This window comes from Trachypithecus francoisi, unplaced genomic scaffold (assembly GCF_009764315.1).
Source record: "Trachypithecus francoisi isolate TF-2019V2 unplaced genomic scaffold, Tfra_2.0 Lachesis_group3, whole genome shotgun sequence".
Lineage (NCBI taxonomy): Eukaryota > Metazoa > Chordata > Mammalia > Primates > Cercopithecidae > Trachypithecus > Trachypithecus francoisi.
In genome coordinates this window covers 95,033,062-95,048,208 of record NW_022681468.1, presented here as the reverse complement: position 1 = coordinate 95,048,208, position 15,147 = coordinate 95,033,062, and the positions used below count along the sequence as shown (strand labels likewise).

Genomic DNA, 15,147 nt, shown 5'->3' with positions numbered 1-15,147 from the left:
GTGGTACTTGAGCAAAGACCTGGTGGAGGTGAGGGAGCAAGCCCCATAGAATATGGGAGGAGATATTCCAGAAATAGAGTATTCCTGATCCCAAAGGCAAGCTCCAGAGATCAGCGTAAGCCTGACACCTTCTAGGAATAGGAAGAAAGCCTGGGTGGCCAGGGTGGAGTGAGCTAGGGACAGAGATGAAATTAGGTACATAGGGAGAGGATAACATTGGGAACTAATAGAAAGAATTTTGAGCAGAAGTATTTTATCAGTTACTCTTGAATTTAAGATGAAGATGAACTGTAGAAAGGGCAGAATCCATAAGACCTGTTACAGATTAGTGAAATGATTCCAGTTAAGTGATGCTGATGACCTGAATCAGGGTAGTTGCTATGGATGGGACGGGATGTGACGTGGCTGATTTGTGGAGAAATGTTTTGTAGGTTGACCAAACAGTATTTGCATGAGGGAAGTGCAAGAAGGAGGGAAGGAGGGGTGTCTCAGCTAGGAGACTGGAGCTGGCATTCATGACCTAGGAAAGATTTCGGGAGGAGCAGGACGGGGGATCAAGTGATAGAGTTCCATCCCTGGACATGCTAAACTTCTAGTGCCTGCTAGACAACTTAGTAAATATGTACAGTAGAGAGTTCAAATTAGGGAGAGGACCTCTTTAAGGATTATAAACTTGGAGGTAATAAGAATATAGACAAAATTTGAAGCCGTGACATGGATGAGCTCACCCAGGGAATTACTGTAGGTAGAAGAAAATGAAGCCAAAAATATCATCTCAGGATATTCTACAGATCAAAGGTTAGCAAGACAAATAGAGAAAGAGAAGGTGACTGACAGGAAGCCAGTGTGAGACAGAAGAAAATCCAGGAGAGAGTGGTGGGTGGAAGAAAGACCTTCGAGGTGTGGAGAATGGTGGGCTGATTGCTAGGTAAGATGAGGACTAGGATTGAACCAGCCCATATAGCTGTGACCTTGACAAGAGCATCTTCAGTAGAGTATTGAGGGAAAGTGCTGATTGGAATGAGTTCTGGAGAAAATGAGCTGAGGAAATTAGAAACAGCAAGTAGAGACAAATTTTTAAGTTTTGTTGTAGAGGGGGAGCAGGAGAATGGCACAGTTGCTGAAGGGAGAAGTGGGGAAGGGAGAAGTGGGGCCGGGTGTTTTTTGTTCTGATATTTTTTAATAGAGGAAATAAGTGTAAGGGTCTTAGCTAATAGTAGAGAAGAGAAATGTAAAAGAAGTATCCTTATTTCTGTGATAATTCGGCTTTAGTTAGGAGCATCAAAATTTCCATCCACGGTAACAGGAGGAAAAGCTGAGTCAGTGCTGAGAGCACAAGTCGGCAAGTGTGGTAGAGAGACAAGTAGAGAAGTTTTCCTCAAGGTTTTCTCCACCCTCAGGGAAATAGGAGGCAGAGTCATTAGTTAAGAGTGAAAAGCAGGGAGAGGTGTTGGGGTTTGAGAAAAGGGAAGAAGGTCTAGTATATTTAAATAGAGCTAGTGGGAGAGAAATTGATAGGGGAATGAGTGAGCCTCAGGCATCACTACTGGTCCGCTCAAGAATGATAATCAAGGATTGGAAATGTCACCAGTAAAGCATTTTTCATTTGCGTTTTTCTTTAGCCAGTGTCAACTGCGGAGTGCAGTAAGTATTAAAGGACCAATAGTTAAAGCAATTTTTACAAATGGTAGCACACTGCAGACATTAATATAAAGGCATTCTTGATAAGAAAGGTATAATGCTCATGCCTGCAATCCCAGCACCTTGGGAGGCCAAGGCGAGCGGATCACGACATCAGGAGATTGAGAACATCCTGGCTTTCACGGTGAAACCCCGTCTCTACTAAAATAATACAAAAAATTAGCTGGGTGTGGTGGCAGGTGCCTGTAGTCCCAGCTACTCGGGAGGCTGAGGCAGGAGAATGGTGTGAACCTGGAAGGAGGAGCTTGCAGTGAGCTGAGATCCGGCCACTGCACTCCAGCCTGGGCGACAGAGGGAGACTCCGTCTCAAAAAAAAAAAGAATGATATAATGCAGTTGTCGTCACTTGGTGGGTGTATACGCCAGGAATGTACAGGGGTTTCGTAGGGGTTCAGGGAAAGGTATTGAGTTTCTAAATATTTTCATTTTCCTTGATCCTTTAAACATGTTTATTAGGTATATTTTAATATCCATACCATACTTTAATCACACCTAATTTTTAAATCAATATATTTACAGATTTGGGTTTGCTTGCTTATAATTTCGCTGTTAGTTTGATTGATCCAAGACATTTAAAGGATTAAGGTTTAAATAGAGAGTAAAGGCTTTTGGAGACAGACCAGGGATCAAATGTCAGCTCTAACACTTACTTGTAGTGGCCTTAAGCAAGCCGTTGAGTGCCTCTTAGTCACTATTAGACCATATATTAAAATAAGAACACCTTATTTATATGCTTTGGATAAAGTTTAAATTCAATTATGAATACAAATACTTGGCACAGCTGTAGGTATTTATAAAGATTCCTTCCAGTCCCTCTACCTTAAAAATAAATTATAATATGGAAATAAGCTATTTTTTATTGCTACAATTAATACTTATTTTACAAATTTTTCAAAATGAAATAATCAAAATAAAACAATTTGGAAAATCTGCATTTATGTCTCCCAGAATTCAATATAGTAAATATTTTGGTATGTTTATACAAGCATTATTTATGTAGAAGTAAATGTAAATAAATAAACATAAATGTGTGTGTGTCCACATACATTGTGCATGCACACACACACACAGTCACACTACATCTGCTTTACTCCATTTGAAATACATCGTGAACCTGTGACTTTTTCTTTTGCTTTTCTTTTTTTTTTTTTTTTGAGGCAGAGTCTCGCTCTGTCGCCCAGACTGGAGTGCAGTGGCCGGATCTCAGCTCACTGCAAGATCCGCCTCCCGGGTTTACGCCATTCTCCTGCCTCAGCCTCCCGAGTAGCTGGGACTACAGGTGCCCGCCACCTCGCCCGGCTAGTTTTTGTATTTTTAGTAGAGACGGGGTTTCACGGTGTTAGCCAGGATGGTCTCGATCTCCTGACCTCGTGATCCGCCCGTCTCGGCCTCCCAAAGTGCTGGGATTACAGGCTTGAGCCACCGCGCCCGGCCCTGCTTTTCATATCATTAAAATTTTTCCACAACATTACTTCTGATGGATGTTTCACGTTCATCAGACAGATGTATGATAATGTGCACACTAATCCTGTAGGGCTGTTCTTCTTTATTAGTTTCAATGCTAATCTAAACTGTGTTAAACCATCCCACTGCTAAATCCTTAGGCTCATCTATGCTTTTTCTCCCTGGGATAAATTTCATTAAGTGAAAATTGCCAAGTAAAAAACTATGTACATCTTTAAGGGTTGTTGTAAGTATTGTTAATTTGCCCTCCAGAAACGTCTCTAGACTCCCAGGTCACTCTCCTACATTGAATAGCAATGTCATCGGTATCAACTGGGTACTCCTTTCAGTGCTTGTGTGCCCTGCATATTTTAAAGCCTCAACAACAAATTCATCTTGATTATTGAATAAATAGAAAATCTCATGGTTTTTCTTCAAATACGGGAGTTTTATTTTAGTTTTGTATTTTTACCTTAACCAATGGTTATGAAAGATTCTTTCTATGTAAGAAATTTCAGCCTTCTGGAAAGAATGTCCCCAGGAATACTACATATGTTTTCATAGGCTGTTAGTGACCTAATTGTTTTAGAGATAGTTTAAGATCCTAGACTTAACAGGAGAAACACAAAACTAAAAGAAATAATGATATAGAACTCCTGTTACTAATGCCACTACTTAGAATACAACTGTCATTTCTCTGGTCTAACAGTGAAAAAAATTTTTAAGTAAAAAGTTTGGGGTTTTTTTGCTTACAATTTACTTCTCTAAAAAATATTTTACCCCACTTATTTGCTCTTTATTCCATATGCAGTTTTCATTTTCCATTTATAGGTAGGTGATGGTTTTTAAATTTCTTTCTCCTATGAGACTTAAGAAACGAATTTAATTCTATGAAATTCTATTTTAATGTGTCAGTTACTATATTGGGGAATGATTAAATCTTCATCTATCAATCTTTTGGAAGAAAACTAGATTTCTGGGCATATACTGGATTTTCCAGACAGATTTTTTGTGTTCTCATTGTAACTCTGTTTATTTTCCTCTGGTTGGAAAGGCCATGAAATTTACAATGTTGAGTTTCCTTTGCTCTCCCCTGGGTCTCATTTCTCCCAAACAATTCCTTCAGCTGCACATCACTGAGCAAGAGGGACACCATGGATAATGGAAAGATCTACGGCAAGGCTGGCTGTCTGCCCTGTTTAAGGAGGCCGTACTGGACCATCCTGCTCTGCACATCCAGATGTGTCCACGAATACATCCATAAAATGATGGCCTGTGGAATCCTATAGGAAAATGATCCAGAGCCTGGGCGGTCAGAAGGAACAAACACTTGATTTACAAAATAAATCTTCTATATTTATGTTTTAAAGACACACAGAGGAAAACCATTTTTAAATTCATGATTTTCTCCCCAGATTTTGACCATTGTAATCTCTTTCTTTCCTGAGACTTAGGCATCTTCATTATAAACCAGAAGCTATAACTTGAGATTTTCCCAAGGTTTATATGCTCCATTCTCGTTAGAGTCGGAGACATGAAAATGGCAATTTGGGATGTCTCTTTAGAGTCAAAAACCTTATAAAAATATAATGTACTTTCTCTCTTCATTTCCTCATTTTTCTGGTCATAGCTAGAAGAGTAAGATGTCTTTGAAACTATTAAGATAATTTTTAAGACATGGTATAACTGTGAATTTTATATAGATATAAAATGAACAGGTATCAAAGGCCTTTATTAGCTTATTAATTAATAAGGGAATGGGTAAATATTATAATTGGTATAAAAAGCAGAGGCATATGTAGGAAATTAGGAATCTGAAATGAATTTATAAATTGATGATCTATATACGAGGCAATAATTGGTTGCATTCCACCAGTCGCAATTGATTTGCATTTCTATGAACAAGAGATGAATGAGCTAGACAGGATAGTCACTCACTTTTTGTTCTGAGCCCATTTCAAAGTCTCAGTTGTTTCCCTTACTTAAACATCTATCTCTAATATCTCATTATATATATTATTATCCCATTATATATTATGTTTTATAATATATAATGTATCCCATTATAATATATTATATCCCATTATCCCATATATATTCCTATATATTATACATCATAAAACATATTATATCCCATTATATATTATATGTTTTGTATATAAGAGATTTCCAAAAGAGTTCTGTATATATTATAAATTAATATCCCATTTTATATACATTTACATAAATATATGTAATGGGATATTAATTTTTAACATATATAGAACCCCTTTGGAAATCTCTTTCCACAATTACAAGCAATAGATATTTTGGCAGAGTTTTAGTTATGGGGTGATTAGATTTTCTAGCATGTTGAGATTTGGCGGGTCTTAACCAAAGTCATTTACCCAAAGTAAAATTGAGATTCAAACCCAGATAGGTTCTGATTTTAAAAAGCCATGTTTCTGTCTCCTCCCAAAAAAAAATGGGTGAAAAAATGGTGGCTCAGGGTCAGATACAAGCTTTTCTCAGGTAAGGGTAAAAGAATTAAGTCATAAATGATTAGAGCTAAATAAACCTCTCTTAACCAATATCTTCCTGAGAAGCACAATAGATGACAATAAAGCCGAGAAGCACTGGGAAGCTGAGATGCAGACCCACACTCTCTCTGTTTGGGCTTCCCCTTGCCTTCTCAGTTATTTCCTTGGCGCCTCTAAGGATCCCCAGCAAACTGTTTCAAATCCCTGAACCCATCCAGTCTTACCAAAGACTCATCTCTGCATTAGAACTGTTATTTGCTTATTCCAAACCCAGTGCTCATCTATGTTGTCTTTACTGCAAATAAGGGTTGGCCTTGAACTAGTATTTAAATTTCAAGTCCAATGCCTGAACCAGGCAGCCATCAGATCTGACTTAGGGAACACCTGCCCTCTTGTGGTCCTCTGAGCTCATCTGTCTGGAGTTAAGGAAACCTTTTCCAGCTTTCATTGTGGAGACTCTTCCCAGAGGAGACCATCTTGAAAGAGCTTTATGGAAGAAAGCCAGCCTAAAGTCCCAGTCCAATTTGTCTAGAGATAAAGGCAAGAGGTGGTAAATAAGGTGAGTAAGAGGGTCTTTCATCCGGGAATAAAGATGTAATTGTCAAGATAGAACATCTCTTTGCCTCCTTTATCAATCTGCTGCTGAGTCCTTGGAGTTTGCCACTAATCAGGTATTGCTTTGAAAATGTGAGTTTTTTAGATACCCCAAACACATTAGCAGTTGCAAGAGCATCAGTCGGAATGGACGAAGTTATGCTGAAAAAGCATACCACCCGCAAATCTCAGTGAATTATACAACAAAATTTAATTCTAAATTATTCTAAGTATTTATTTTAGTCAGGGTTCTCCAGAGAAACAGAAAAAAATAGGATAGATAGATGATCGATTAGATAAATACGTGCATACGTACATAGATACATAGATTCATAGATGCATACATACATAGATAGATATAAAAGATTTATTATGAGAATAGGCTCATGTGGTTATGGAGGCTGAGAAGTCTTAAAATATGCCATCTGCAAGCTAGAGAGTCAGTGAAATAGTTTGGCTACCTGTCCCCACTCAAATCTCATGTTGAATTGTAATCCCCAATGTTGGCGGTGGGGCTTAGTGGGAGGTGTTTGTTTGGGTCGTGGGGGTAGATTTCTCGTGAATGATTTAGCACCATCCTCTTGGTGCTATCTTCACGACAGTGAGTGAATTCTAATGAGATCTGATTATTTAAGAGTATGTGGCACCTTCCTCTCTCTCTTGCTAGCTCCTGCTTCACCTTGTGAAATGCTTGCACCCACTTCACCTTCTACCATGATTGTAAGCTTCCTGAGGCCTCCCCAGAAGCTGATGCCGAAGCTATGCTTCCTGTGCAGCCTATAGAACTACAAGCCAATTAAACATCTTTTCTTTATAAACTACTGAGCTTCAGGTATTTCTTTATAGCAATGCAAGAGTGGCCTAACACAGCCAGAAAAGTTAGTAGTATAAATAAGTCCTATTCCAGGGGTCCAAGAACTAGGGAAATCAATGGTATAATTCTCATTCTGTGGGCAAAGATCTGAGAACAGGGACAATAGGGAGAATGGTTTAAGTCCTGATGTCCAAAGAAGCTCTGATGTCCAAGGGCAGGAGAAGATAGATGCCCCAAGGGGAGAGTGCAAATCCACCCTTTCTTTACCATTTTGTTCTATTCTGGCCATGAATGGATTGGATGGTGCTCACACTGCAGAAGGCAATCTTCTTTACTCATCCTATTGATTCAAATTCCAGTCTCTCCTGGAAACACACTCACAGAGGCACCCAGTAATAATGTTTTACCAGCTATATGGGCATGCCTTAGCCCAGTCAAGCTGACACATGAAATTAACTATCATGACATCTGATGAAGATTGTCAGAGGAGTTTGGCTCACTCGCCCTGGTCCCTCCACCATGTGCACTTCATTATAACATGCACTTCCACTATTTCCACAGCAGTAGGAAGAAAATGTGGCTCTTAAAAGTTTAGTTCATGCGTGATGCACATCACTTTAGTCATTTTATTAGCCAAGTCAAATCACATGGCTGTACCTAGCTTCAAAGAAGCAAACAAGCTTTATCCCACCGTGTTCCCAGGAGAACGAGAACATCTGCCAACAGCTTCAAGATCACTGTACCAGGATAAGACTCAGTACAGTAGAACACTGACTTTTCGGGGTATAAAAGTATATACTTTTCTAAGTGTATTAAGCCTTGTGGTTTATCATCCTTCTTTATGCATGCATTACTCTTTGTTCCTAATGTTCTTCCCTCTCTCAATATCTCTCATTATTCTATGGACTCCCTCCCTTATGGCTCCAGTACCATCAAATCCCCTTAGTTAGTCCTGGCCACCTCTTATTGGAATTACTTTACAAGACACTTTGTAGTGTCTTTATCTATTGGCACTGCCTGACTAGGAGATCATTGCCCAGGGGCTGCCTGCTGCTCTCTCCCACCCACAAACTGGGACCTATTGGCACTAAATGCAATGAGCCTGGCTTTGCACGACCCTTGGAACATTCACATTTGAATTATTTTGTCACTCCAGACTCTCAAATACCCCAGCTTCTTTTATTTTACCACTATCTAGTGTTTAGAACTCTGCATGCTTAATAGCCACATATTTAGCTATGATACCATAGAGCTTTATCCTTCTAACTTCCAGGGCTGGTAAACTATATAGCCTTTTACATAAAAAGAAAATACAGTTTGCTAACCTGTTGGATTGGTGATAAACTCTGGAGGGTGGGGAGAAAAGAGTATCTACTTGACTGATAACCTCAACACATTTTCCTGTTTTCCTTCCACCTACCACTTCCCATTGCCCTCCTTCACAGTATGTGGGTCACACACAAAAAAGTTATTGAACGGATGGGAGAGTCATGGAGAGGAGACAGGATGACTCCCCCACCAAAGGAATACTTCATTTGGAATTGATTGTTTTCATTAAATTTTCAAAAATCCCTTGGAAGAATGTTTGAATATTTAAAAATCATGATTCCCTAATTTTCTTATGTTTAGTCAATTCTATTGAGCCACTTCAGAAGACCTTTATTTGAAAAAGATGAAGCACAAAAATTGATTGACTTGCTTGTGAAAAATATACTCTTTCAGATTTGTCACATGCAGCCTGTGGCCTAGGGCCTATAGTAACATCCAAAGTGGGAGGATGGCAGAAGAGAAGGTATGTAGAAGTCTTCTCCTTGGGAAGAATCTTTGAATGGTCAGAGTCAGGGGCAGTTCACTGGAGACTCATCCTACCCTACTCCCATCCCCAGTCACTATTTGCCGTTGTCTCTATAGAGGCCATTTTTCTCAGCTGCAGTTTCTTGCATGAAAAGACACAGTATATGGGAAGTCCTCTGGGATCTAATTGTAGTTCACTTACAAATTATGCAAAAAATAGGCAATCACTGAAACTCCCTGAACCTCAGTGTCTTTATCTATTAAAAAGAGATAATATCTCCTGCCTTATTCACCTTCACAGTAGTTTACTCTGCTAACATTTAAGATAATGATTGCCAGCACTTGGTGAACACTGTGTTAAGACTGAATTTTTCTTTTCTTTTCTTTTCTTTTCTTTCTTTTCCTTCCTTCTTTTCCCCCTCCCTCCATCTCCCTTCCTTCCTTCCTTCCTTCCTTTCTTCCTTCCTTCCTTCCTTCCTTCCTCCCTTCCACCCTCCCTCCTTCCCTCCCTTCCTTCCTTCTTTCCCTGCTTCCTCTTTTCTTGTTTTTCTTTTCTTTCATCTTTCTTGAGATAGAGTCTCCCTATGTTACCCAGGATGCTGGCCTCAAGTGATCTTCCCTCCCTCAGCCACCCAAGGAGTTGGCATGACAGGCATGAGCCACCACACCTGAAAGGTTTCACTGAGCTTCTCAACAATACTATAAGGTCATTATGATGATTGGATCCTTTTTAGAGAAGCAAGCTGTGACTCAGTGTAGATAAGTGATCTGTACGGTTCGAGTTGGTAAATGGTTGAGCTGGTAAAAGCTGTAAATTATATTCAGTCTGCCTCTGAATCTAAACCCCTCAACCACTACGAATGTCAGCTCAAATAAGCCAATAGACTAGCTTGAAATCATAGGAAAGTCTCCATACAGGCAAACAAATGGCTGTTCTCTAGTGCATTCCATCTCAGAAGGCAGGACCTTGGCCACCAGATTGGTAAGCACAGGTGCCAGATGAAGCTGGGGAGGAGCAGCAGGATTTAATAGGCTTCTAACTCAAAGGGAGCCAATAAAAGTTCCTTTTGGAAGATTCTAATCGTGAAGCTGTCATTTTCATTAGTCTGGACTGGTTGTTTGAACTGAGAACTAGTGCACTGTGGAGAGGTTGGTCAGTCAGGAGGAAAAAGTGGTCTGGAAAGGGAGTAAAGACGGGGCAAGCATGGATGAAACCAGGTAAAAAGAGAAGAAGGATGAAGAAAGCTGCTGCTGGCTTCTACATATAAGTGCAGCCCCTTTTGTAAAACAGAGTTGCTTCCTGTCCCTCAGCACTATAAACCAGCACCAGTTTCTCCCTGTTATTTATGTGAGCTATTTTGAGTGCTTTTGTGTTACTTCATCACAAACTTAACAACATCTTCTCAAAACCTCTCTTCTCTTCATCCCAATACTAATTTACTTAGCCTCCTCTCCTTAGGAAGTTACTGGTCATTTTGGTTAATTATGGAAAAACATAAAGGGTCTTAACTTTGTTTAAAGTGGTCACAAGGCCAGATGTGGTGGCTTATGCCTGTAGTCCCAGCACTTTGGGAGGCTGAGGTGGGAGGATCGCTTGAGCCCAATAGTTCAAGATCAGCTTGGGCGACATGGGGAGACTCTGTCTCAAAAAAAAAAAAAAATTATAAAATTAAAAATAAAAAAAGTGGTTGCTAATCCCAGCTTTTGCTTCAGGGAGACTCACTGTGACTCCAACTGCATTTCTGGCCAGCTGTGTAATCTTGAACAAATTGTCTGTTCTGAGCCTCAATTTCCTAATATGTTCAAAAGAAAACCAATAGTCACTACTTGGTAGGACTGTTAGAAAGAATGAAAGGGAAAACGCACAGCGTGGATGGCACAGCATTTTATCCATTGAAGGTCTTCAATAGCTAGTAGCCATCAGTGTTGCAATCCATTCTTCCAATTCTAAATGCTCTCTCTGCGTTTTGGTTCTACAAAAGTCATTCCATGTGCCCATTCATTAGCCCTGGGTACGTGGAGACCAATGACATTTTATTTTTTGGCCAATTTCTTCTATTCAAACACTCTGATCAGAATTCAGTCATACTAGGGTTAAAGAATTAAAAAAAAAAAAAAAAAACCTTGATTATCCTCTGTTCTTGAAAGCACTATCACCCTTGTTGGCTTAAGGCCAACCTGATTTCTGTTCTGAAAGAGCTGCTTTTTGCTTGGAAAAGGCAATGGCTGCCAGCTGCTTCCTCAGATGCTGTCTTCAATGAAGATAGCAATAAACAGCTGCAAGGAATGTGTTAATTGGTCTTGATCAAGATGTCATCTTCTGCATTATTATTGAGTCAATGCCAAGTAGACTATGCCAGCAAACAGACAACAGTGAAAGTTGTCCTGATGCAGGAAAGTTGTCCTGATTGCAGTGAAAGTTGTCCTGATGTAAGCCTTAGCTTAGCATTCCCACTCAGTCTCATTGACAGATTAAAGATCTCCACACATGTTTCAACTGCTAGGTTAACACATGTATGGACATTACTCAACTGACTTTGTTTATCATCCATCTGCTTAAGAGATGGAAGATAATTTATTGCTTTGAAGAGGTTTATTTAAAAACCACTTCCCAGAGGTGGACAGAGCTGTTCTATGGTGCAATACCTTGGCCAGATCTCTAAACACTGGTGTGTATGACCACCCCTCCTAGTTCGCAGATCTCTCCCTTGCTAAGCCCAAATGCTACAAGCGTGGTCCAGGAATTGATGCATGAGCACATTATCAAGTACTGAGGACCAGGAGCGTTGGTGATGGTGCCATGGGCACCCTCTCTACCACTAACTGGCTATGTGACCTGGAACAATTTACTTAACCTTTCTGGGCTTCAGTGTCTCATCCCTAAAATGTGGAGATGGACATTAGTATTTGTTTTGCAGATTTGTGAGGATAAGGGTTATACAAAGCTATTGATAATGACTAATGCATGGTCAGTGCTGATAAGAACATATTTATTGTGATGCTGATGACACTGATGGTGATGCAGGTGATGTCAAGGAGCTTGGAGTCCTGTACTTGGTGAGACATTTAAAGAACATCTGGCCCTTTTAGCTCAAGGATAGAAGTGACTATCTTTTGGTTCCTTCTGCCTTCTCTCCCATGGCTGCACCAGTCTGTGCACCTGTGTCTTTATTTATTCTCCTAACACGAGCCCTCCCGACTGAAGTTGCACTCATGACTTGAGTCCTATGCACAGATCTTGACACTTGAATCAGAGACTTCTTTTGTCCTGAATTTTCTTTTTTCTTTTCCTTTTCTTCCTCTTCCTCTTCCTCTTCTTCTTCTTCTTTTTAGAAACCGAATTTCACTCTTTTTGCCCAGGCTGGAGTGCAATGGCGTGATCTCAGCTCACTGCAAACTCCGCCTCCTGCATTCAAGTGATTTTCCTGCCTTAGCTTCCTGGGTAGCTGGGATTACAGGCAAGCACCACCACGCCCAGCTAATTTTGTATTTTTAGTAGAGATAGGGTTTCTCCATGTTGGTCAGGCTGGTCTCAAACTCCCGACCTCAGGTGATCTGCCCACCTTGGCCTCCCAAAGTGCTGGAATTACAGGCATGAGCCACCGTGCCCGGCCTTCTCCTGAATTTTCAAACATACTTGATTCTTAGATCCTGACCTAAAACACCCTGCATGACACCATAATCCTCCAAAACCAGTCATACAGGCCCCTGTCAGAGCTGCAGAGAAAGAAGCTGGCTGAACAAAGGCCATATAGAGATCCTGGTGGTTCCCCCAGGGAGCATAATAGCCCCTGCAGTCAGCCCAGAGGGGGGCCCTGATTAGACTTTCCTATTAAAGTTGCCTCGGGACACTCTGGCTCACCTTGTGTGTTAGCTGGGGAAGAACTCAGGACCCTCAAAGGAGAATTCAAGCCAAAAGAGTGGTGTTGCCCTTTCTCTGGAAGCATTTGAATTACTACTATAAGGTAATAATCTTTGTGTTTTGGATTTTCAAATCTCAAACTATAAATACATTACTTTTAATTATTTTTGGAATACAGCCAAAACAATATTTACCAAATCACTTTCAGAAGGCCAGCGAGGAAGCCCAAAACACAGCAGCTATACCCACTGATTTCTGTTTTTCTAAGTTGAAAACTGATCCCTCTCTTCGATTGCAGATGATTATGAATAGTTTTGTATGTCCAGCAACATATTGCTAACCTCAGCCTTTCTTTCTTAAGCTCATTATTTGCTAATGATTTTCTTGGCCACAAAGCTCATAAAATTCCCTTGAGTTGCTTTAAAAAAATAAAAACCTCTTAGGACATTTGTTCCATTTGTTCAGCATCTGCGCCGGACAACATCTGGAGCCTGAGGAAATTCCACCGCTCAGGGTATGACGCGTAAATGAAATTACTTTTTCATGCACTTCAGAAGAGATTCAAGAACATCTTTCTGACCAAACAAGCCCTTTTGTTCTACTCCAGCAAGTGTTTCTCATTAAAAATGTCATCTCCCTAATAAATTGCCTTATTGCCCTTGCAGCTGGGCCTATTGTTTTCATGGTTTTGTGCTCACTGTGATTCTCACAGGGAACAGAAAGCCAGAGAAAAATGGGACTTTTCCCCCATTCTGTCTCCATGAAATGCCTTTATTTCACCCTTTGTGTTTGAGTGAGAACTCGTCTTTCATCGGAGCCCTCTATTCTCCCAATAATCACTGCTTTTGGCCCAATATTCACTGCTTTTGGCAAAATATCCTCAGACACATCCTGTCAGATATACTTTTCCTACCTAGATACTGGATGGTGGCAGCTTGCACCATCCAGGGATCTCAGCTCAGGCTGAAAAGTGGCATTTTGGGGATTATGTCCTAGTGGTTTATTCTTTGTAAGAATATATCCAATGTGACCACATCTTTAGTCTCTGCCATAAGAACATATACAACAATTTTAGGGATGGCAAGGATAAAGAGATTAACTTGGGACAAGAATGGGGGATAGGTGTGTGTGTGTGTGTGTGAGTGTGTGTGTGTGTGTGAGACAGAGAGAGAGGGAGAGAGAGAGAGAGAGAAAGGGGGGAAGAGAGAGAGAGAGAGACATGGGATTATGGGTTCCTATGGAAGCCACAGAAAAGATTTAAAACAATCTTGGAAACATTTGATGCAAGCTATGTCCCTAGAGTTGTGGTGGGGGGCGATGGTGAAAAAATCTCTCTCTCTCTTTTTTTTTGGTATCTCTGGTCAGAATTAACCTTGAATGTGAAAAGTTCGTCTTCTATCAGTTTCTTTTCCCCATATCCCTTCTGCCTCTCCTTTTCGCTGACCTCTATTGATAACATTTATTCATTAGGTCAGCAGGAATTTGTACACCCAAACTCATCTTCCCCAGTTATTTAGTCCACTTTCTATCTATGCACAGTGTAAAAAAAATAATAAGGAGAAGAAGGGCCTAACTGGAAGAGATGAAAGACATTTCTGGCATGCAAATTGCTTTGCACTGAAAATTATTTTGGAATCTCCAGGCTTCCTTTGACTTTTTCAAAACCTTGAAAGGAAGGGTACAGGAGGCTAGTAGACAGAGTTGCCTGGCTGCCATGAGCTAGGTGCTTGGGCTAATTTTGCATACAAGGTCCCTGAATTTTCTTCACTAAATGCAAACATAGGCCACCATTAACATCTGCCCTCTGTGATTCTTTTGCATCAAAGCAGCAGATTCCCCAGGTCAAGGCTGATGAAAGATTTGGGCAACCGATTCTGTCCTGAGACCTGGAGGCTTTGAATTTGTGATTGAAGAGATCCTGCACAGGCCTCTCCCTCTGTCATATCAGGCATCTGCAAGGCATTCTAAGGACCTCTAGGAGCACAGAGTTCAATCCAGCAACCTCTACTAAGGGTCACAAATGCCTATGTCCAAGTCTATGCTGGCCCGGTCAAAGTCCCATCTCTGCTCTGCCCCCAGGGTCTTACGGGCTACATATGGGACAACTTTTTAAATATTCGCACATGTTGTGATCATTTAAGTCCAAGTCACAAAAACAGCAGAAGTAGAAAGTTTTACCTTAGAGTGAAAATCAAGGGTGGTGTTGCTACCAGATGGTGCCACTCAGTTCCAGGTTCTTGGTGTCCCGAACAAAGAATTGGATGAGACACATACATTGCAAAGCAAAGCAACGAAAGTGTATGAAGCGCAGTATTACAACTAGGAGCAGGAGAGCGAATTGACCTCTGTGAGATGAGATCAGCATCAGTTTGGTGTAGTTTGGGTCTTTTTGTGTGTTTTTTTCTTCTCTTCCCAAGGCTG

General features: G+C 40.5%; 1 long non-coding RNA gene across 1 annotated transcript in view; it reads left to right on the top strand.

Annotated features, from left to right (window-relative positions):
* LOC117071487 overlaps window positions 1–4,747 on the top strand; it is a 71,182-nt gene extending 66,435 nt beyond the window's left edge. The window contains exon 4 of the long non-coding RNA XR_004432320.1: window positions 4,270–4,747. This is a non-coding gene — a long non-coding RNA (uncharacterized LOC117071487). The remainder of the gene's footprint in view (window positions 1–4,269) is intronic.
* Window positions 4,748–15,147: the final 10,400 nt, after the last annotated feature.